The sequence below is a fragment of the Leuciscus leuciscus genome (assembly GCF_965113295.1).
Source record: "Leuciscus leuciscus genome assembly, chromosome: 3".
NCBI lineage: Eukaryota > Metazoa > Chordata > Actinopteri > Cypriniformes > Leuciscidae > Leuciscus > Leuciscus leuciscus.
Window position 1 is genome coordinate 38,386,553 of NC_138727.1, and position 24,453 is coordinate 38,411,005.

A 24,453-nucleotide genomic window follows, 5' to 3' on the forward strand; every position below is an offset into this window, starting at 1 on the left:
AAATAGAAATGTTTTATTTCAAATGACAAATTAGGCCTATGTAAGAAGGAATATAGCCTACACAAAGTCCTGTAAAATTAAACGAATAAATGGGCCTAATAATATGAATAACAATTATATAAACAAAAATATAGCCTACATAAAAATTTTAAAAGTAAATTTACTATTAGGCCAGAATTTTGATAAGTTAACTTTTGTGCAACGCGCACGATTAAAATTTAAATGGGCTTATATCCATTGTACACACAAACTGCTGTAAAATAAAACGAATAAATGGGCCTAATAATATAAATAAAATTTATATAAACAAAAATATAAAATAAATATACATAAACGTTTTAAAAGTAGGCCTAGGCTAAATTAACTATTAGGACAACATTCTTATAACTGAACTTGTGCGCAGCGCGCAGGATTAAAATTTAAATGGGCTTGTATCAATTGTTTGCATTTTACGCTGTATTTAATTTAGGCTACACTTTAAGTTACCGTATTCAATTTGCTAACCTTTTGCTTTCTTCCCAGCGTGTTCACATATCACACTGCATGTTTTCGAGAGATGTGTCTTTTTAGATTCCAAAATTAATCTTTAGGCCTACTGACTGAAACGATGTCGTTTTCTTCTACCACATAATAGTTAGTTTTACACCTGTATGACTTCTTATTTTCCTTTTTGAAGTAGCCTACTTTTTGAACTCCATTATTGAGCCGAGTTTTGACTGAAAATAGAATCCATCTTGCAGTCATCAACAGTAGACTGAGTCAGGCTTGACTGAGCATGCTTCAGAATCTTGGTGTGCGCGGAGCGAAATTGGAGCGGGAAATAGGGCGACGCTCCATCCTTTTAAAAATGCCGCTCTGCGTTCTGTCCAAGATCCGCCCGCTTGCTCCCGCTCCACTCCGCTCACATGCAATTTTCTATGAAATACATAGGCCTACACTTTATTGGCTGAATAACTGGCGCGAAGATGACGCACGAGCTCAGTCTGCAGGTAGAGATGGAGGCGGCAAGAGAAAAGGTGAAGACTGGGGAGTGGAAGCTCCGCAAATACACAAACAGAAAGAGCAAAGTTGCCGAAATAATGAAAGATAATGACCAAAGTGCTGGCTTTGTCATGTGTATTTCTTGCTATGCATTTACTAGCCTACTTTTAAAAAATGCGGGTCAGGAAGCGGGTCGGGTACAATATTTTCTTTCTTTTTTTTTTGCGGTCCGAGTTGCGGGCGGGTTAGTTGAAAACGTCGGTCGGGTCCGGGTTGTTTATACATTGACCCGCGCATCACTGATTGCAATATGCCATAGGTGGGTGTTTTTGGCACCTGCATAGTATTGGTTCTCTCCATCTTCTACAAAATATAAGAAAGACAAAGACAAAACGTTTAAGTCACTTCGTTGTGGAGTGGCTTCCTGGAAGTATGGTGTTCACATTGTAAAACTAATGCGAATGTCTACAATATAAGTAATTGCAACCTTAAATCTCATAATTCAGGTGAATAGTATCATATCAATATTTATAATATTTACAGTATTAAATCAACAAAACAGAGGACTCTACTTATTCCTGTTACTTTAACTCACTCCTGTTATTTTTCATATAATTAACAGGATTGAGTTTTTAAGCAAAAAGTTAAATACATGGCATATGGCCACATAGCATACATACTAATAGCATGAAGACACTGAAAAAGTTCTAGTGACATACCAAAAGTTAATGTTTTTAAAATAAACAAATGAAATCTAAGAAATAATTTAGGTAACAGGACAGTATGTTGAGGCTGACCCAATCGTTACAATTTCATCAAATATACAGAAATTAAAATGAGAGGACTTAATAATGGGGTGCTTCTCAATTCTTATTTGTGCACCCTCGTTCCCTTTCCTCGTGTCTCAGCTCCTCCCCCTGTAGGATGCAAGGGAAGGCTGCAAGGAAAGAAAAAGAGGACGGAGGAATCGAATGAAAGCTTTTTTATACATTGGAATACTTGATCACTCGAGCGTCACTTAATAGCGTCATCAGCTGCGCTCAAAGGATCTTCCCTTGTATTGTTGAAGTTGTTTAAGAAATTCATAATAAATAATAATAAAGCAAGATACCCTGTTGAAATATGTGAGATGTGTGGTTTATATAAACTGCAAAGGTAAAGTATAAATTAAAATTATTGTGACCGATGTGAAGGGGGAGGAGAATTTCTACGTGCATCACGTTTGCTGGGATACGGTGGATCGCTCATGACTCATCAGGAAGCCTCCTCACTCCTCGATCCTCGACTCCTCGCGGTGCAATAAGAGAATTGAGATGTCCTTCAAGATGGCTGAGCTCGATCGGTTTCCGGGTCATAGGATGGAGGACGGAGGAGCGAGGAGACCATAGATAGTATATAAACTGGACACAGCGACCCCATAGGTTTCAACTGAGAAAAGTGAAGTCAATTAGAAGCTCTCACTTCCTGATGGCTGAGCGTACTGCGCAGACTCAAACTGAGCTTGACGACGTAGATGTGACGTGAGCAACCCATCTGTCTACTAGTAGCTGTGCCAGGATGTGTCCATGAGCTAGGAGCAGGAGCAACTTTTGCTAAGTATTCTGATTAATTACTTTGTCATTTCGCCTCCACGTCCCCCCGATTGCCCGCGAACTTCTCCTCCTGTCCATATGGTAATTCTCTACTGTGCGACAGAGAGTCGCGTGGTTATGACGCAATCGTTAGCCTATTTTTACAAAAACTGCTTCTACGGGGCCATAACGTAAGATACAAGGTAATGGAGCCTTTTATACATTTTCGTGTTTCTTTAGAAATAAATAATGGACAAATGGAGTCTTTAAACACCTCAGATGTAAAGTTATTCGCTGTCAAAGTGACGCCAAAATGAATGGGAGTCAATGGAATGCTAGTCTCGCATAGCCAGACCTTCAGACTGACGGCAGAAGGTCTGGACTCTATCGCAGCATTTCTTGGCCAAGGACCGCCCAAGAGGACGTTTGACTGACATGTAACACAACCAATCACAGTTTGTTTTGTACCGCGTCATATTTAGGGGCGTGACAATATAATGTTGATGTCCCTACAATAACAGACCGGCGTGCATCTAATAAATTATTCATTCAAGAACCTTGTGCAAGTTTACTGCATCAATGGAGCCGCGAACTTCACATACTTTTGAAAATACAGCGTTTAGTTGATCGTGGTAAGCGCTCATTGTCTCAGTTGTAAAAACAACGGCTTTCTTCTTCCATGAGGGGTTTTGGCGTCATGACATTTGTTTCCCGGCGGACCGAAAATAAACGCGACACTCGCGCCCCCCGGAAATCCGATAAAATTCAACCAATCAGATGACGACTTCGACATTCCTGAAGTGTTTCCAGTTAAGCGTACCATATGCATCAGACGTTTAGCCAACGTTGTGTGGGCGTGACGTCTGAGGCTGAGACTAATGGAATGCTAACAGCAGGTGGGGGTCCGCTAATCAATGGAGGCGCCCGGGGAAGCTTCAATGTTTTCCGAAAACACTGCCCCCCTGGAGGAGACGAGGAGGGATATTAAGAAGCACCCATGGTCCATTGACTTCAGAAGATCCAGATGATGCAACTTCCTGTTGAAAATGTGTCTTGTGGGATTTCTTTCGCTCATCTTCGGAACACAAATGAAGATATTTGTAATTAAATCTGAGAGACTTCGGTCCGTCCACTGACAGTCTACACAAGTACTACTTTGATGCTTCGAAAAGTTCATAAAGAGATCGTAAAACAAATCCATATGAATAGAGCGGTTTAGTCCAATTTTAAGGTGGCCGAGAAGTGCAAAACAAACCACAATAATTCTGAAAACAAAACGAACAAATTTATAAATGCAATAGAAAGACTAAAAACAAATTAACACGTTAGAAAACACAATAACAATTTCGAAAACAAAATAACAAATAAAAAACACAGTGACAAATCTGAAAACAAATTAACAAATAAAAAAACACAACGACAAATCTGAAAACAAATCAACAAGTCAGAAAACACAATGACAAATCTGAAAACAAAATAACAAAAAAAAAAAAAAAACACAACGACAAATCTGAAAACAAATTAACAAATAAAAAAAACACAACGACAAATCTGAAAACAAATTAACAAGTCGTAAAACACAACGACAAGTCAGACAAAACGAAAAGGTAGGTATATGTGGCTAATGGAATACGGACCGCTTATTGGATGAGACATCTGTCAATCAAGACATGCAGAAAGTACAGCAGACTGCGGCAGAAGAAAGTCGTTTTGCGCATGTTATTGTGTTTTCTTACTTGTTAATTTGTTTTTAGTCTTTCCATTGCGTTTATAAATTTGTTGTTTTGTTTTCGGAATTGTGGTTTGTTTTGCACTTCTCGGCCACCGTATATTTTTCTGAAGAGACTCACTCCTTTATGTGATGAACAGATTGAATTTAGGCTTTTATTTACATTATTGCTTAAGTGATTTATTCAGATGGGGGCAGCAGTGGCCCCTTTAAGTCCTTTTGAAACAACGTTTTTTTTTTTTTGTGAATAAAAGTAGGCATGACTACAGCAAACAACAGCTGAGAGTTTCATTATACAAGGCAAAGTGCTGAATAGGCCTATGTTATAAAATCAAAAACAGAAACAGAACAGAACACTGCACTCTCACCATTCCAATCTTCACCAGGTATCATGTTTCTTGTCTTCTTGTTACCAGCAAGATGAATTGCATTTTAACTGTTAAAACGGGAAATCAATCCGACTGAATTATCTTGCGAACTAAAATTACAGTTGACTTAAAAGTTGTGGATTTTTCTTTCTTTCTTTCTTTCTTTCTTTCTTTCTTTCTTTCTTTCTTTCTTTCTTTCTTTCTTTCTTTCTTTCTTTATTGACACAAAAGCGTGTCTTGTTTTTATTTGTAAAATATAAAATCTCTTAGCAAGGCCTAAAATAAATAAATAAATAATAAAATATTATTGATAGTTGTTTTTTCCCCACAATGACTCATATTTGAGGTATTTGAAGTATAGGTTGGGCCATCGTCCAACTGGCCATACTGGTTCTGCAGTCTGTGACGGTACAGCAACTTCAAAACAAACAACAGATAGATCAAAAATGTGACTGCTTATCAATAAATTGATTTTCATCAAAACTCAATACCGCATTCTGATTACATTTACAATTCTGGTCACTGACAGTCAAAATTTCATCCTGTGCTCATGTGACAGCTTGTTCAGCTGTATGACCACCTACAAATAATGTGTATCATATTTATCACTAATGATAGTGATATTGGCTATATCTATTACTATGTTTTGGCTACACAGCACTAAAGATAGTGAAATGGTCTGCCAGTAAAGGAGCTATCTTCTTTTATCTCTTTGTCTCTATAATCCCTGAAATGTTCTCACAAACCATATGGACCATTACGTGTATTTATTTTAAGATAATCTCCTTTGTTCTAATTGGTCTGTTACATGCGTACCTGTCACTGCAGCTGGGTATTGTTTGGATCATGGTGAAAGAGATAAAAGGGAAAGAAATAGGATAGTGCCAGTGTGCTTGCCAATGAAAGAGGTAGAGGAGAAGGTGTAAGAGGTGTGTGCAGAAAAATCAGGCAACAGGGTGGAAGTGAATAATGAGATGAGATCCACTTTTACTATACACACATTTCTATCTATCTATCTATCTATCTATCTATCTATCTATCTATCTATCTATCTATCTATCTATCTATCTATCTATCTATCTATCTATCTCATTATGTAGCGTTGTTTTTGGCGGCCGGTTTTAATTTTAGTTTTAGTCTAGTCTTCGTGTCAAGCTGTCATTTTAGTTTTTATTAGTTTTAGTCACGTTCATACTCTTTTTAGTCTAGTCAAGTTTCAGTCGACTAAAAGTCGCCTCGGTTACGACTGTAACCTCGGTTCCCTGAAGAGGGAACGAGCGTTGCGTCGAAAACTGACGCTATGGGAACGCTTTGCGTGATGACGTCTTGAAGCACATGTAAAATCAGTCCAATGGTGTGGCGGAACGTCAGAGGCGGGTGACGTCACGTACCAGGAAGCTATAAAAGCCGGCCCGAAACAGAAAACGAAAGCTTCGTAAAGTCTGAAGTCGCGCTGACAGGCATGAAGGAGATATGGCAAGGCGACGCAACGCTCGTTCCCTCTTCAGGGAACCGAGGTTACAGTCGTAACCGAGGCGTTCCCTTTCAAGGGAACTCCCGTTGCGTCGAAAACTGACGCTATGGGAACGTCTATACCAACGCCTCCATAGCTACAAATGTCTGTCCTGTGTGTAATCATGTGAGCAGCACTAAGAAGACAAAACATGAGACCCTGGAGTAGAGTCTAAATCCAGAGAGTAGAACCTGACGAAGGTGTGCGGTGAGGACCAGCCTGCCGCATCACAGACGTCCTGTAACGATACTCCTGATATAAGGGCCTTAGAGGCCGCCATACTCCTAGTAGAGAGCGACCGGACAGCCAAAGGAGAAGGCTGTCCAGCCGCCTCATAAGCCAGTGAGATAGTCTCAACCACCCACTTGCTCATCCTTTGCTTAGACACTGGACCTCCCTTGTTAGGGGAGCAAAAGTCACTTTTACGCCACAGGGCAGCTCTGTGGACATACGCGTCTAACGCCCGAACAGGGCAAAGCAAATTATTCGCCTCCTGGTCCGATTTCGAAAGGGAGGAGGACCTCCAAGTGCCCCGAGGGAAACGAGATACCAAAGGGTCTTTCCCCACAGACATTCCACCCAAAGGACTGTGGTAAGCACCTACAGCCGCCACATAAACCTTTAAAGTGGACGGGGTCAGACCTGCAGTGAACCGGTCCTGCAGGAACTCCAGAACTGTACCAATTGGGCAGTGGACTGGGTCCAACCGACGGTCACTACACCAAGAAGTGAATACTCTCCACTTCAGGGCATAAAGTTTCCTCGTGGAGGGAGCTCTGGACTGTAGAATGGTCTCAACAACCTCGGTTGAGAGACCTGACTCTATGAGCTGGGCCCCCTCAGAGGCCAAGCCCACAGGTTCCACAGTTCTGGCCGAGGGTGAAATATCGAGCCCTCTGCCTGGGACAGAAGGTCCCTCCTGACGGGTAGCTCCAGAGGATGCCCGTCGAGGAGGGACACAAGATCGGGAAACCATACTCTACCCGGCCAGCGCGGGGCTATAAAAAGCAGGCAAACCCGGTCCCTGCGAACTCTTTCCAGAACTCCCGGGAGCAGAGCAACTGGGGGAAAGGCGTACAGACATAGCCTCGGCCACGTCTGTACCATAGCATCCAGTCCCAGAGGAGCTGGATGCGTGAAGGAGAACCAAAGTGGACAGTGAGACGTCTCTCGAGACGCAAACAGATCCACTTATAATTTCCATATCAGCTCCACCACCTCGGGGGTGGAGCCACCATTCCCCGGGCCTCGGCCCCTGTCTCGACAGAGTGTCTGCTCCTATATTCTGGACCCCGGGGATGTAGGCTGCCTTGAGTGACAGCAACTTCCCCTGGGACCACAAGAGGATATGGCATGCCAGCGCAAACCCCCTTGATATAGGCGACTACCGACGTGTTGTCCGTATGTACTACACATGGTGTCCCCTGAGACCTGTGATAAAGCTCCTCAGAGCCCGGAAGACAGCTAACATCTCTAGGCTATAGAATGCCAGGAACGATGATGGTCTTCCCACAGACCTTGAGATGAGCGACCCTCAGGATCGCTCCCCAACCCGTGAGGGAAGCATCCGTCGTTAGCAGTTTGCGACGACAAGGAGCTCCCAGCACTGGGCCCTGGGACAGGAACCAAGGTTTCTTCCACATAACCAAGGCACGTAGGCATCACCGCGTGACCTTGATTGTGCGAAATGGGTTGCCCCTCGGGGAAAAACTCTCTGGTCCTGAGCCACCACTGCAGGGGCCTCATGTGCAGCAGTCCAAAAGGTATCCCGTTGGAAGCTGCTGCCATGAGACCCAACAGTCTCTGGAACTGTTTGACAGTGAGTAGCTGGCCTAGCTTTACACTTCTCACAGCTGCCAGGATGGAATCGAAGCGTGGCGATGACAGGCGCGCCTGCATCGACACTGAATCCCAAACCACGCCTAAAAAAGTGGTCCTCTAAAATGGAGAAAGCACACTCTTCTTGGCGTTCAGCCGTAACCCCAACTCTTTCATATGGGCGAGAACAACATCTCGATGTTGAACCGCCATCTAATGCGACTGAGCTAAAATCAACCAATCGTCGATGTAGTTCGTGATGCGAATACCCCGGAGGCGCAGAGGCGCCAGAGCTGCATCCACGCATTTGGTGAAAGTGCGGGGTGATAAAGCCAGGCCGAATGGAAGAACTCGATATTGCTATGCTTTGCCCCCGAAAGCAAACCTCAGGAACTTCCAATGACACGGACGGATGGAAATATGCGTCCTTGAGGTCTATCGTGACAAACCAGTCCTCGGACCTGATCTGTGGCACGATTTGTCTCAAGGTTAACATTTTGAACTTGAGCTGCATGTACTCGTACAGAACTCGAAGATCTAAAATGGGACGCAATCCCCCGTCCTTTTTTGGAACTATGAAGTACCGGTTGTAAAACCCGGTTTCCCTGTTGGAGGGGGGTACATATTCTATGGCCCCTTTCTCTAACAGAGTGTTTACTTCCTGTTCCATAACCAGAACCTGCTCGGGGCCCACCACTGTGGGCACGACCCCCATAAACCGCGGTGGGCGTTAATAGAATTGTATCTAATACCCTTTTTCCACGGTCTGCAGGACCCAACGAGAAACATTTGACAGTAGCTTCCACGCTGTCAAAGATTCTACTAGAGGTACCAGTCTCTCGAGATTTTGTTGCTGTTGAGTAGTCGGTTCGTCGCCCTGTAACGGCGCACCGGCAGGGAACGACCAAACAGACTGCTCCAGCACCCTCCTCAGAGGGGGCGGGCATCCCGAGGCCACTACGTTTCCGGGTGGACCTTGAGATATGTGCTCGCCGGAGACCGCTGCGCCCTGTAACACCGGAGGCGGCAGGGTTGGCAGAACGGTCCCCTGAGGGCACCGAAGAGAGACGGCACCGTATTTTTCTCCTGCTGTTGAGTAGTCGGTTCGTCGCCCTGTAACGGCGCACCGGCAGGGAACGACCAAACAGACTGCTCTAGCACCCTCCTCAGAGGGGGCGGGCATCCCGAGGCCACTACGTTTCCGGGTGGACCTTGAGATATGTGCTCGCCGGAGACCGCTGCGCCCTGTAACACCAGAGGTGGCAGGGTTGGCAGAACGGTCCCCTGAGGGCACCGAAGAGAGACGGGCACCGTGAAAAGAGGTGTTAACCGCTCTGCTTCGGGGGGACTACCCTCATTTGTCCTGAGCCCTCAGACATCAGGACTTTTTCCCAGCAGCCTTCTTGGCGGTAATAACGGTCCGCAGATCCGTTTTACCCCTCGAAGACTGCTGGGTTTGAGAGCGCCCTCCGTGTCCCCGAGATTTTTGTGGGGGAGCACGAGAGGACACACTCTGTTTTTGAGTGGCACGATGTTCAGCGCTCTTTTTAGAGGAGTGAGGCTGCTCCCGCTCAGCAGCCTCAATGAAAGAACGGCGGGGGAGAAGTTTTTGTAATGCAGCTGCCTGTTTAGCAGCTTCCTGAGATTTAGCTACCGCACTGTTTACTGCATCACCAAATAAACCAACAGTGGAAACCGGAGCATCTAAGAGAACGTGCTTTTCTTTCTCTTTTATATCGCTCAAATTGAGCCACAGATGCCTCTCAGTGTCCACCAGGGCTGCCATAGACCGCCCGATTGATTTAGCGGTCTCCTTGGTGGCCCTGAGAGACAGATCTGTGGCTCTGCGTAGTTCAGCCACTGTGTCAGGACCAATTCCCCCGCCCTCCTCTAAATCCCCCAATAATTCTGCCTGATAGGCTTGCATAATAGACATCGTATGCAGACACGCTGCAGCTTGACCAGCGGCTGCATACGATTTATGAACCAGAGATGATGTGAATTTTACTGGCTTAGAGGGAAGTGAAGGAGCTTTCAGGGAAGATGCTGTTGCTGGAGAGAGATAGCTCGCAAGCGTCTCCTCCACCTTCGGCATCTCCCCATAACCATATTCTTTATATTTGTGAATGGAAGAATAGTGGGATGTTTGTGGTGCATACACTCTGTATGAAACCGGTTTTCCCCACGATTTCGACACCTCGGTGTGGAGATCGGGGAAAAACGGAAGGCTTCTTCGCTGAGGCTGTGTACGAGATGGCAGGAAGCGTTCGTCGAGCTTACTTTTCGAACGAACGTCCTGCCTATCCTCTGGCCACTCAATAGATAGTCTGTCAACTGCTCTAGTAATAACATCGAGCAGTTCCTCAAACGCATGAGACTGAGGTGGCGAATCCTCAGACTCAGCTTCAATACTCACAACATCCAACTCCTCAGAGCTGGACAGTTGCAGTATTGGTGCCTCTATCGGGGGGGAAGAAACCGCAATGCGTGCTTCCACACCCTGATGAGAGGCACTGGATCTGTCAGATTGATGCTGAGATAAGGCAGAGCCCGTCTCAACATCCACTGACAGATCCATTTGCGAACCCCAGGTCTGAGATCGCCGCCGAGCCTCAGCCGCGGCGGGACCCGAGCCCTGGGGAACGCGATCGGGATTGAACCGAGCCAAGCGGGATCGGAGCGTGCGCAATGGAAGCGCGTCGCAATGCACACAGTCACCACCCTCGAGTGCTGACTGGGCATGCTCCTCACCCAAACAAACAACACAAAGAGTGTGAGTATCACCTCCCGTTAAATAACGCGGGCAGGGATGGACACACACTCTAAACTGCTGCTTGCTCGCCATACTGAATATATATATATAATATAGACAGACAACACCAAATAACAAGGACAGATTCAACACAGAGCGCAACTGAAGACTCAGAAAGCTTTCGTTTTCTGTTTCGGGCCGGCTTTTATAGCTTCCTGGTACGTGACGTCACCCGCCTCTGACGTTCCGCCACACCATTGGACTGATTTTACATGTGCTTCAAGACGTCATCACGCAAAGCGTTCCCATAGCGTCAGTTTTCGACGCAACGGGAGTTCCCTTGAAAGGGAACTGAGCATTTTAGTCTTATTTTAGTCAGAATTATCCATGACTATTTTCGTCTAGTTTTAGTCGACGAAAACTGATGACATTTAGTCTAGTTTTAGTCAATGAAAATTGTATTTTAGTCTCTTTTTAGTAATGCAATTCTATTTAACCCAGTAAATATAGTGTACCACTATGGAAAAATAGCAAAAATAGCGAACAGAAAAGTAACACTCGTCTCATTCGTGGAGATTGAAAAGCAAGTTCTTTGTGACATCCAATATTTATTGTATTAAAATTTAAATGCAAAAGAAAAGGCATGAGAGTTGGCGTTTTTGTCAATTTTAAGTTTTAATTTAAAATGTTTGCGACTTTAATATAACTACATGGCTAAATATTTTACCACTTGCTTATAAATCTAGATAGAAGTAGTGCATTGAATAATATGTTGTTTAAATTGTGCTTAAAAGTGAATTACGTCTATTAAAGAGTGAATGTGTACAAAGAGAATCGCAATGCTGACAAAACTTTTTTTTAAATAAAAGTAGCTGATAACTTCTGGATTTGAAATAAAAATATTGAGTATGTGTTTGTGGTACAGCCGTGGATCAGTTACGCACTGCAAACCCAGCATATGTGAAAGCACTATAGCGTGTGCTGCTCCTGCACCGCATACGCACGGCACACGGAGTATGTGTGAAATGGGCGTCAGACTTAAAGGGACAATGTGTAGGAATTTATCCCATCTAGCGGTGAAATTGTATTTTGCATTCAAACGAATAGTGCTCTACAGCCCCTCGCTTTTTCAAATGCGTGTTGCTTCTACGGTAGCCGTTATGTACCAAAAAGCTATGACAGGATGTCTTCTAATAGCACTTCATCGAGTTTTCCTTCGGGTGAACAGGTTTGTTATTTCAAACAAACTGCAACTTGACACAACGAACAAACGGATGTTTGAAAGAATTGAGGCAGAGAAGCGACCAAGAGTTTCTTTGGAGAGTTTCCAAAGGCAGAGAAGCGACCAAGCAATGAAAAAAAAGCTTGTAATTTAGACCGTAACATTGACTTACCTGTTGAGAAGAAAACAGGCAAGTTCAGCGTCTCTTTTGAAAGCTTTCTCCTGCATCAACTCTTTCCACCTGGAAAAAGCAATCCCGACATTAACCCTTGTTTTTTGCAATCTCGGGTCCTGTGGCTCCACATAAGTATGGTCCTCCATTATAAATAACCGTGCAGTGCAGCCTTTTAAACTTGCCGGGGCAGTGACAAGCGTCTTTCCAATCTTCTTGTCCGGTTCAGCTGCTTTCAGTCACATGACGCTGACTCTGAACGAAAACGCGTTGTGGAAACCCGTTGGGCTAGTACTTTTTGTCCCTCTCTGCTATTATAGTTTTTCAAGATGGTGGAACGACATGGAAGCCTCCATGGACCTACCCGTCCCATGTATATAAAGATAATAAATTCTTCGTTTACGAGGATAATTGGCAGAGGTATTTGTACACCATTGAGGACATATTTATGAATAAAAATATTGATTTTAGATAATAAAATACTTAAAAAACTACACATTGTCCCTTTAACTTTGTTTGTTGTTGTTTACACTAACTTACCGCAGCTGCATCTTCTAAATAATGCCATGAGTGGGGCTTGAGGAAGTCATAGATATATACACTAGATGTCGCCTTGGGGTTCTAAGCATGCGTCAAAACCGCCGCCATCTTGGAACAGGGGTCTTGTCATAGGAAGTAGCTAGGTAACGCTGCTATCTCCGCCTGTACTTCGAATTCATGGATGATGCCGGACTTTTGTGCTGTATGGATGTTCACACGAACTAAATCTAAAAACCAGACAGCAAGGGATTACATTTCACAAGTGAGAATGTGTTTTATTATATTGAATGATACGAAATTATATTTCTGGTTACGTTGGTTTGTTTCAGTCCTTGGTTAACGACCGCAGCTAATCCATGCTAGTTAGCTAGCTAGTTACCCTTAGTTTTTGACAGTTAGGAAAACCGACAATGAACAGAATGTATTTATATCAATGTAATAGGATCATAAGATGTTGGAAATGTGGACAGTTGTTTTGGTCTCTATTCAATAATTTCTCTTGCGTGGCTAACGGAAATGAGTCTTAAGTTAAAACGTCCACCTGAACAAGTTTATACAAACACATTGGTTCTGGCTGTTTACCCCGATTGTCTCTGATGAGCATCTTATGTATGTGTGAGTTACAAGGACTCTGAGGACAAGGATACAGTGGGCTCAAGGGCTTGTTTCTTCCTTGCAAACTGGGGATGGAGGTGTGGAAGGACACTGGAATTTGTGAAAATGTCAACTGTTTAGCTATTTAAGATGTATTTACTACTTTAGTGCATACTTATTTAATGTGGCAAAAGTATTGCGGGACAGGAATAAAGAAAAGATGAAACGGTCTTTGGCACCTCAACTATCTAACTTTCACATTATGTTCCTCTCAATTTTTTGATTTGCTTCCACTTGCAAATTGCTTTGTGTATCATATTTAATAAACCAATACAATTTAAATGTTTAAATTAGCATGTATAGTCACACAATTGTAGCCATTTTGCATGCAGTAGGCTAAGGTAAGTAGCGATAGTTCATTCTAAGTTTACTCAAGTGGAAGAATGTGACTAATAAACTTAGGCCTACTAGCACTATGCATTATATTTTGAAAAATAAGTCGATTATCTTAATATTCAATGCAAATTTTTCTGATCATATGCCTGTATTTTTCTCTGTTCCATACTCTGGTCAAACTCAAAAAAATCAGCCCATGGGGCGTATGTCTCGCACCTTTACTGGTGTGGAATTCCTCTGAAACGGAATCTACTCTACATAACTTGGATGCGGACGAACATCTCAGTTATTTTAACTCTACTTGCGCTTCTATCTTGAACAGTATTGCTCCATTAAAGCTTAAATTTCATAAATCGGTGCCAATTCCCTGGCTTAATGAATCAGTGCGTTCTCTCAGACAGACCTGTCGACAGGCCGAGCGCAAGTGGAAAAAGGACAAATTGCAGGTCTCATATGAAATTATGAGAAATGCACTTTCTTCGTTTCGTTTCAGAGGGCAGCCAAAGCTGCTAAGTGTAAATATATTTCTGATCTGATTATGAAAAATAGGCATAAGCCTCGTGTCGTCTTTTCCACTATTGACTCTGTGCTAAATCCACCTGTTAATCTTTTCTCTGAGCCTTCTGTCTCCCTTTGTGAAAGTTTTGGAAACTTTTTCACAAATAAGGTATTGGCTATTAGATCTCAAATGGCTCAGACTGGATATACTATGTCAGAGATTCCTTTATACTCCTCCACATGGTCTGTGTTTGAGCCACTCAACTTGCACTCCTGTAAGGCAATTGTTGATTGCCTTAAGCCCACTTCATGCCCACATGATATTGTTTCTTCGCATTTCCTCAAACAAACTATGGATGCAATTGGTCCAGGTCTATTATCTGTCATTAATAAATGATTATATACGGGCACTGTTCCAGTCTGCCTTAAACATGCCATATATTAAACACACCATATATTAAAAAAACTAATCTTGATCCTTCATCTCTTTCCAGTTTTCGACCTATTTCAAATCTTCCTTTTATATCAAAGATCATGGAGAAAGTTGTATTGGCTCAATTACAATCTTTCCTGTTAAACAGTTCTATCAATGAAGTTTTTCAAACAGGTTTTAAAGCATTACATAGCACTGAATCTGCTCTTTTAAGAGTCTTAAATGATATATATCTCACCACTGAGTCAGGCAAACAAATGGCTTTTGTCCTGTTAGATCTAAGTGCTGCTTTTGACTTAGTCGACCACAACATCACACCTGGAGTCTTGTGTAGGACTTTGTGGTTCTGTTTTACAGTGGTTTCACTCTTACTTGTCAGATAGATGTTTTACTGTTCACTTGGGACAATACTCATCCACTAACAAACCCCTTGGTTGTGGTGTTCCTCAGGGATCAATCCTTGGACCTGTGTTATTTTCTCTGTATTTGCTCCCCGTGGCCGCTATTTTAAAAAAACATGGTGTCTTTTTTCATTAATATGCCGACGATACACAGCTTTACCTTCCCTTGCAACGCAATAATAAATATACTCTTCAGCCGCTGTTAGATTGTCTAAACAAACTTAAGTCATGGCTTTCAAGCAATTTTTTAAACTTAAATTAAGTTTATTATTTTCGGCCCCAAGGAAAACTGTGTTTTTGATTTTGATCTTGGCTTTCTCACCCCATATAACACAAAGTGTGCCAGGAATTTGGGCTTCCTTTTTGACTCCAGTTTAAAGTTTGACAAACAGATTTCAGCTGTTATCAAGTCATGCTTTTACCAATAGCAATACCTAGCATGCTTCGCCTTCTCAGTAAAGTGAAGCCCATTTTATCAAGGAGTATTTTGGAAACAGCTATTCGTGCATTTGTTACATCTAGGCTTGATTACTGTAATTCTCTGTATTATGGCATTTCTCAGGCTTCCATCTCTCGTCTGCAGTTGGTTCAAAACACAGCCGCTAGACTACTTGAAGGGAAGTGAAAGTACGACCACATAACACCTATTTTGATGTCTCTGCACTGGCTTCCGGTAAAGTATAGGATTGAGTTTAAAATTGTATTATTTGTCAATAAAACCCTGAATAATTTGGCACCTCAATACTTAACGGATCTTTTGATTCCGTACACTCCATCCAGAAACCTGAGATCCTCTGAGCTTGGCCGTCTTACAGTCCCTAAAGTAAAACTTAAAAAACATGGTGATCGCGCTTTTTTCGCTGCTGGGCTGAAGCTGTGGAACAGCCTTCCTCCTTCTATTAGGCATGCTCCATCTATCTGTACTTTTAAATCTCAGCTCAAGACTCATTTATTCACCTTGGCTTTTAACACTCTATAGTTTGTCTTCCTGGATTTTTCTTTTATTCTATTGAATGTTTTTTGGCTTGTCTGGTATTTATGTATGTATATTGGTTTTATTTTTGTGTTTCTTTTATTCCTTGTAAAGCACTTTGGTCAACTTCGGTTGTGTCTTAAATGTGCTCTATAAATAAATGATTGATTGATTGATTGATTGATTAATATCAAAACCTTACATTTTCTCTGGACTCAATATTAAATACATGTCTGACCGAACAAAAAAAACTAGAAAATCGCATTCATGACGATTTATGGTGATTTTATTTCCTTTAGACCTTTGTCTACATTGACGCTGATGCATTAAAGAGGAGGGGCTCCCCTGTTCCAAGATGGCGGCTCTATTGACGCATTCATTCCAGTGAACTGCCGTAGCCAAGGTGACATCTAGTGTATATATCTATGTGAGGAAGTGACATCGCCTGCGTCTGCGCAGTGCGACCTGATGCAGCCCCTGAAGTGAGCCACGGGAAACAGAAGTACTGCAAAATAATAATAATGCGACTAAACGAGACGAAATAACGTCATAACATTCCGTCTCAACTCGTTTTGGTCAACGAAAATAAAGAGACATTTTTGCATAGTTTTTATTTTGTAAACCACATTTAGTCTCGTTTTTATTCATCAACAATATTGCATTATCCATTTAATCATAGTTATCGTCACATGGCCAGCATTTATGTTGTGTCTTATCTCGTTTTCGTCACGTGATAAAGGTTCGTTGATGACAATATTTAGTCATAATTTTCGTTGACAAAAGCAACACTAACATTATGTCTGTTGTTGTCTATGCTGATTAACTCAAATCAGTCAAAACTCTTTTTTTATACAAACACTGATTCTTAATAGCAGGTATTCACTAAAATTGTGAATGTGTTATTTTTAACCCAAATGTGGGTAAGCATGTTGGGTCATTTTTATTGGGTTATTTTCTATTATTTTTACCCAGGTGCTGGTATTTCTGTAACTCAGCTGATGGGTCATTTTTACTGTCAATTCAAATGATGAACCCCCTCACACACCTAACCAGCGCTGGGTCAATGTAACCCAGTGTTGGGTAGTCTGTGCCAAATGATAAAAATTCCTGAGGGACACTTCCTGAATGAAATTAAGGTTTCATTTGACTTTTTCCTTTTACTTGGACCAGCATAGGCTGGATCTTCACTCAAACATGCACCACCATGGAAGTTTCACTTACTGTACCACCAAATGAATAGCAGGACAAGAGCTGAGGCATTGCTGCCATAGCCTGTTAAAAAGAATATAAAAAATGTATTAAATCCAGGCAGGATAATCACAGGAGAAAGGGAAAACAACCACTCAATATTGATGAGACAGGACACAGAACTGAACAAAACAGGGAGAATATATACCAGACTAAATAAGGGAACTAATGAGCTAATTAATGAACACCAGGTGAACTGAATGAAACTGACAAAAACTCTGTCAATTAAGGATGACAGAATCAAACACACTGAACAGAACACAATCCTGATATTATGCCCCACTCTGGAAAGACGTGTCCTTGCGTCGTACAAAGTCCAACTGAGGAGGTGGGGCAGGGGTTCTGGAGGAGGCAAGAGCCAGGGGGGAATGAGGATCCAGCCAGGAAGAAGATCCACTGCGACGTTGAAGGATGAGCCATGGTGGAGAAGTCCAAACCGACACCATGGGGACAGACGATGAATACGGAGCCCTAGGCGCAGATGGAGCCGGGCGACACCGATGGTCATGGCGGCCACAAAGAGGCTGCAGTGACGACCTTCCAAGGAGGAATCGGGGTACCAGAGGGCTTAGGTGGAGCTGGATGTGAAGTTTGATGGTTCCAGGTGGATACGAGGGAGGGAGGAGCCAAGATGGAGGAGTCCGAGTGACGGGCCAAGGTGGAGTGATGAGAGCAGCTGCTGGAGGCGGAGCTGGGGGATCCACTCGCTTGGTAGGAGCTGGATGATGAAAGGCCCGAGGTGGATCCACACCGCAGAGGGGAGGTCAAGGAGGAGCCGAGGGGCTGACAGGAGACAGTGGAGATGAGGCTGATAGACTGGCTGATTTAGATAGAGGAAAGGGCAAGGGGGTGAAGGGAACCAGCAGAAGCAGGGCTGGAAGAGGAGGCGGGAGAGGGACACTGGCTGGGAACTCTGGAGACACAGGAGAGTGTGTGCTGGGCAGAACCAGCAGGGGGCACAGGAGACTCTGAACTGGGTGGAACCAGCTTAAATACAGGAGATGTTCTACTAAATATGACTAACGGGGTTGGAAGATCTAGGTAAATCTCCACTCCTGGCTCATCACAACAATAATTTGCAGAGGTCAACAGCATCTCACCCTCAGTGGTGGGAGTGTGGGTTGGGTCTTCCTCCATTCCCTCGAACTTCGCTAATACTCCCAAGACATAACATGGTGTTGCCGGCTCACACCCCTGGTCTGATGTTTCTGGAGACTCGCGTTCCAGGGCGAGGTATAATTTTCCTGGTGCTGGCTCGTGCATTGCGGTGGGCTCAATCTCTCCGTCTACGGAGGGGCTCAGGCATCATATCCATGCGGAGGGATGATGGCATGTTGGGCTCTGGATCTGTGGGAGTGGGGCTGGAATCCTCTGCTGGGCAAATGGTTTTGGCCGCTCTACTATTTTCCAGCACCCACTCTGCGAAATTCCCCCAAGGACCCACACCGGGCAGGCATGCCATAGTTTCCGCGTTTAGGCTGGTTAAGTAAAACGTGCACAGCAATCTGTCTGGAAAGTTTGTGAGGCACGCCAGTTGTTGAATTCTCTGGGTGTGTGCCTCAAAGGCCTCACAAATTTACCGTGGTCGCTAATTCGTACGACGTCACTCGTATGAATTTGTAAGATTTTTACAAAATTGTACATATTTTACGAATTGCCCAATTCGTATGAATTCGTACGAATGACCTACCCCTGACCCGCCCCTAAACTTACCTATCACTGGGGTTTAGAAAAATTGTGCACATTCGTACGAATTGGTCGTGAGATAGCATTGGTCCATCTTGTTAATCGGTCCTGTCTTCAGTCACGTCAACACACGACATAAGAGAATGTCAAAAACACAAACAGTCTTTGTTATCGCAGGAGAATGGGAAAACACCACCACTTAACATTGGACAAAGAATTGAACAAAGAATATATACCAGACTAAATGAGGGAACTAATGAGCTAATTAATGGAAACCAGGTGAACTTGATGAAACTGACATGGACTTGGAAACTAGTTCTGTCAGGACCACTACCGTCAAATATGATTGACAATTAGCATACAGTTTGGATTGGCGGTATGGTTCCGTTCTGGGCGAGAACTCCCTGCGCATCCATGCAGCCTAGCATGGATAAGAGCAGGGAAAGCAACAATAACCCCCCTTGGGGTAAACAGAACAGAACCAACATGAAAGTTTGCAAATATATTTAATTCAAGATTTTAAAGTACAACATAATTCAAGGGGAATCAGAATGCCAAATCCTGACTGGGCGAGAGGAGGAGCTGGGGATGGAGGAGGGTAATTAGCTCCTGAGAAACGCGATAGCTGCTGATAATACTGAGCTTATATATGTTTACGGTGATAGGCGTCGTATTCCTATAGGTAAATGTGGATCAGCTGAGAGTCAGCTGATGCGAGCTTGACTAACGTGACCTGCCAGAACTAACGCTACGCTTGATATATATTTAGGATAACAGGAACAAACACACTGAACAGAACATAATCCTGACAGTTGCCAAAAAATCCAGCATTGGTTACTTTTTAAACCCAGCACTTTTTAGAGTGTATTTTAGCCTGCTGTCACTAAATTCTAATGCAAGAAGACAAAATATTGACACATCTAATTAGACATATGTGTTGTTTATGTGAAATTTATGTTTATGTGAAAATTTGCCAAGCCTGACATTTTGACATTATTTTGTGTGTAGGCCTATTTGATATTTTAAGTGCAATAAACCACAAAAAGTTATTGTGCTAGAACAGGTAGAAATTTCTTGAAAGGATTTGTCATATAGGATTAAAATAAAATGGGTAGATGAACCAGCTAATTATAACTCAGTTGTAAATATATAAAATGGCTTTTTGTATATAATTATAGTAGGCTATAATTAGACTTTCTGTTAGGTAGGAGATCTTTTTCTTTTTTTTTTCGAAAGCAGCCCAACCTGGAATTATAATAGTGTGTTATGTTGCATCACAACACAACACCCTCTTCGTGAAAGGAATCTTGGTCCACCTCATTCTTTACACATTAAGCTGTTATTAAAATTATATCTTTCTGAAGCCAACACCCTCTTGGCGTTTCTTGACCTAAATCCCATAAAGCAAATGGTTCTGATTTGGATCTTGTTTCTTTATATTTTACATTTACATTTATTCATTTAGCAGACACTTTTATCCAAAGCGACTTTCAAATGAGAACAATAGAAGCAGTTACACTAACAGTAGGACAACAATATGCAAGTTCTTCTCCGTTGATGAGAGCCTTCTCAGTTTAATCTAACGCATGTCAATTTTTATTTATTTAGGCTATTTTTTGTTAATAAATTGCCTAGCCTAGCAACGAAGAACCGCGCTAAAATCTAATGAGAAAAGTAAACACTCACAGACTGACGTCCTCTCCTGTTGCTCGACTGCTTCTTCGGATTAATCTTGGAAGATTATATCAGATTAATCTTCCATGTAACACATTTAAGTGAAAAAATATCTTTGCGGTCCTAATTATTTATCATCCTGTGTCTTTGGAAATGTTTGCTTTGTCACCCTCATCCGTTAATTTGCCATTTAGTTAATATCTTAAAGGTATAGCGGAGGATGTTTTACTTCCTGGTGGGTAGTCTAAACTATTGGTCCTCCTAATTGTCAATCATTCTGGTGAATCAATCAAACTTTTCAAAAAGTGGAGAGGGCGGGTCTTATCTAAAATTTGGAAAGATCCTCCGCTATACCTTTAAGGCGTTGTTTATTCGGCATGTAGTGCGTAATAACTGGTCTGGTGTCTGGCCCAATGACTTACTTATAGTAAAAAAAGATGCATGAAGGAGACCAACATTGTCCTTTAAAAAAATGCAACAACAATATAAAAAGACATTTTAAATTTACGTTGCTAAATGTACTCTCTGACATATAGCACTGAATGACTGTCTGATTCAGGTGTTGCTCCACTGAAAAATATGGCGGATTTGTGAAAAGATTATCAGTATGGAAGAAATAAATTAGACACTATCTTATGTAAAGGGACTAATGTCAATATATCAAAATAATGTATTCAGTTAAACTAGAAAATGAACAACATTTAATGAACAAATTGGCGGATATAGGCTACTACATTTTAAAAACAAAACGGCATATTAATGATATAGAATGTTGGTAACTCAAAAGTTTGGGTAATTTAGCTTCTTTTGTGCTCCACGGAAGACAGAAAATCATACAGGTTGACATGAGGAGGGAGAGTAAATGATGACAAAAATTTCATTTTTGGGTGAACTAAACCTTTAATGTATTATCTGAATAAACCTTATACCTAACCTTATAAAAAAAACAACAATAATAGAATGTTATACATATAGTATGTGACATTCTTGCCATTTTGCCTGGAAGAATATTTGAACTCAAAAACTGCACATACGAGAATAATCAATGGAATGCTATGCTATTCGAAAAGGATCCCCGCCTTGCCCCTTAGCTTATTCTTTCTTTAACAATTATAGCTTTTTAAAGTGTATCGTTTGCAGTGACATTTTTGATTTGCAAAAACTGCTTCTACTATTACTCTAAACACTAGTGATTATTAATGGTCTGCTGAGGTCAAGAATATAGCCTGACAGTAGAGAAAGGGTGAATCAAAAGGAAAAAAGGACAGCGTAGTAACATTGCAAAGCACTGATGTGATTCTAAAAAAAACACAGGTGGAGGTTTGATGTCTAAGTCATTGGAAATGACATTAGACAAACTGTAAAAGTAAAGGGCGGAGCTTTAGTAGACTTCCAAAAACAAAAACCAGTATCATCAAAACAGCCAGTTGAATAGATATGGTGTGACAGTCTCATTATTGGCTGTTGCAATGGTTTAATTTAGTTTCAATATTCTGTGAGTTTTTATTAATGGCTGACAGATCGAATTTTAAGTCAATGTTTGCCATCTTGCACCAATAAATAACATAATTATGGACATTTCCCTAATGCACATGAAGTTGCTTAGGTTTAATATAATTCTCTTATAATATTATTGTATCTTGCTTTCCTGACATTCAAAATGTGTATCAATTTCACTTATGTTTTAGTTTAGCTTGTATTTACAAAACAGATAATATCTGTTTTGACAGGGTAGAGTGTCAGGGTTCATGTTTTTTTTTAGGTTCATGAGAAAATTATCCAAATAAAATACATCTGTCATGATGTACCTGTGTATTGTTTGATAGATAAAGATGAAGGTGTGTCTGTGTGTACGTCTACATCTGTTTGTCAGTGCGACAGAGATGTCGTTGCGATAAGTATTTATGCCTGTTTGTGCGTGTTTTTAACATTCCACACCCAAAAGAAAACAATTCAATACAATATGATTGTGAAAGAGGAAGAGTTTATGCGTTTGATATACTGCTTATTTGTGTACTTGAGCACATGTTCTGAATGTGCTCACACCCTAAAACAAACGGAAAGAATGAAAAAGAAAAAGAAAGACTTTTGAATCCAAAAATACCTTTAGAGAGAGAAGAAATGTTGTTTTAATTGTAATAAATAAATAAATTAGAATTATTGTTGAGTATACACTATTATTGTTGAGTATACGCTGACCCATAGGTATATTAAGACTGAAGGGGAATCTGCACACCAAATTGCACTTTTAAAGAAACAATAGGTCTCATGATTGTGTGATGGGTAACATTGTTTGTGTCGTCCTGTCTTTCAGCCACGAGAAATGTAGTAATATGATCCATGACTTATGGTTAAACAGGTCTTTGGAATAAGTGAACAACTTTTGAACACATAAAATATTATGTGTCATCTATGTTATACCTCAATTGTATAATTTTCCTCCTTTTACTTTTTAAAAATATTTAGGTTTAGGTGTGCCATCTGTGACATGACTATTAAGAATGTGCCGTTCAGAATGACTACACCATTCAGAATCTCCTTCTCCTCCTTAATTTCTCCATTGTACTTCCTAAAAATTTTTTTCTATTTGTAATTTTTCCACAATATTCAGGCATTTTTTTAGAGAACAGACAATCATGTTTATCCCACCCTATGACATAACATTGTACGAATCAAATTTTATTAACATATCATATAGATGCATCATACACAAGAGTAATATTTTCATTTGCTTAAGCAGTGACTCATTTTCAGATTTTCAGTCATTGGGTAAAATCGAGTTGCTTTAAGTCTGTTAGTGGGACTGGGATGCAGCCTTGACTTTGCTTATCATTTATGAATGATTCACTACTTTATTTAACTGAAACCTAATTGCAGGTCTTTCTTTGTCACATTCATTGTGAGTCCAGTAAAACAGATGTGTGATAACCCTCATTTCACTGCTGAAGAGCTGGCACTACCCATGGTTGAATTAATTCCTTGGGGAACACACACACACACACACACACACACACACACACACACACACACACACACACACACACACACACACACACACACACACACACACACACACACACACACACACACACACACACACACACACACACACACAGTTGTAATCAAAATTATTCAACCCCCATTGCAAATCAGGTTTATTGGTAAAATGTACAGACTTTCATCTGTTTGCAATGAACAAATCAAACAAAAGTAATTGAAATAGCTCAACACAACAAATGTTTGAAGTGGATTTCCCAAATTCAACTGAAAATGCCACCTTTAATGACTTCTGCAGTCTCAAAATTATTAAACCCCTTCATGGCAAGCATCTTTAGTACTTAGTAGAACACCCTTTTGCTGTTATGACCCACTGCAAACGAGATGTATAACCAGAAACCAGCTTCGGGCAGCGTTTATGAGGAATCTTAGCCCATTACTCATGAACAATGGCCTCCAGTTCAGTAATATTCTTGGATTTGCGTTCTGCAACCGCCTTCTTTAAATCCCACCAGAGATTGGAATTCAAGTCAGGTGACTGTGATGGCCACTGTAGAATCTTCCAGGACTTCTTCTGCAACCAAGCCTTGGTGGAATTTGAGGTATGCTTGGGATCATTGTCCTGTTGGAAGGTCCAATGATGCCCAAGCTTCAGCTTTCTCACTGACGGTATGACGTTTTCTCCTAGGATTTCCTGATACTTCAATGAATCCATTTTGCCTTCCATACACTGTAGGTTTCCAGTGCCAGAGGATGCAAAGCAGCCCCAGAGCATCACTGAGGTGATGATATTTTCTCTTAACTTTTTGGAACATTCTTTTGACTTAGCCATTTTTGTTACATGCAGTCAAACGTGACACTCAACAAACCTAGCCAGTTCAGATATA

The 24,453-nt window shown here is 41.7% G+C and overlaps 1 long non-coding RNA gene across 1 annotated transcript; it reads right to left on the bottom strand.

The window, feature by feature from the left end:
- Positions 1-4,988: 4,988 nt before the first annotated feature.
- Positions 4,989-20,769, bottom strand: LOC309493586. Its single transcript, XR_014204009.1, has 5 exons — positions 20,582-20,769; positions 18,923-19,007; positions 17,188-17,233; positions 12,127-12,195; positions 4,989-5,066 (listed from the first exon to the last, which is right to left on the bottom strand). It is a non-coding gene; the product is annotated as an uncharacterized lncRNA (long non-coding RNA).
- Between the last annotated feature and the right edge of the window lie 3,684 nt (positions 20,770-24,453).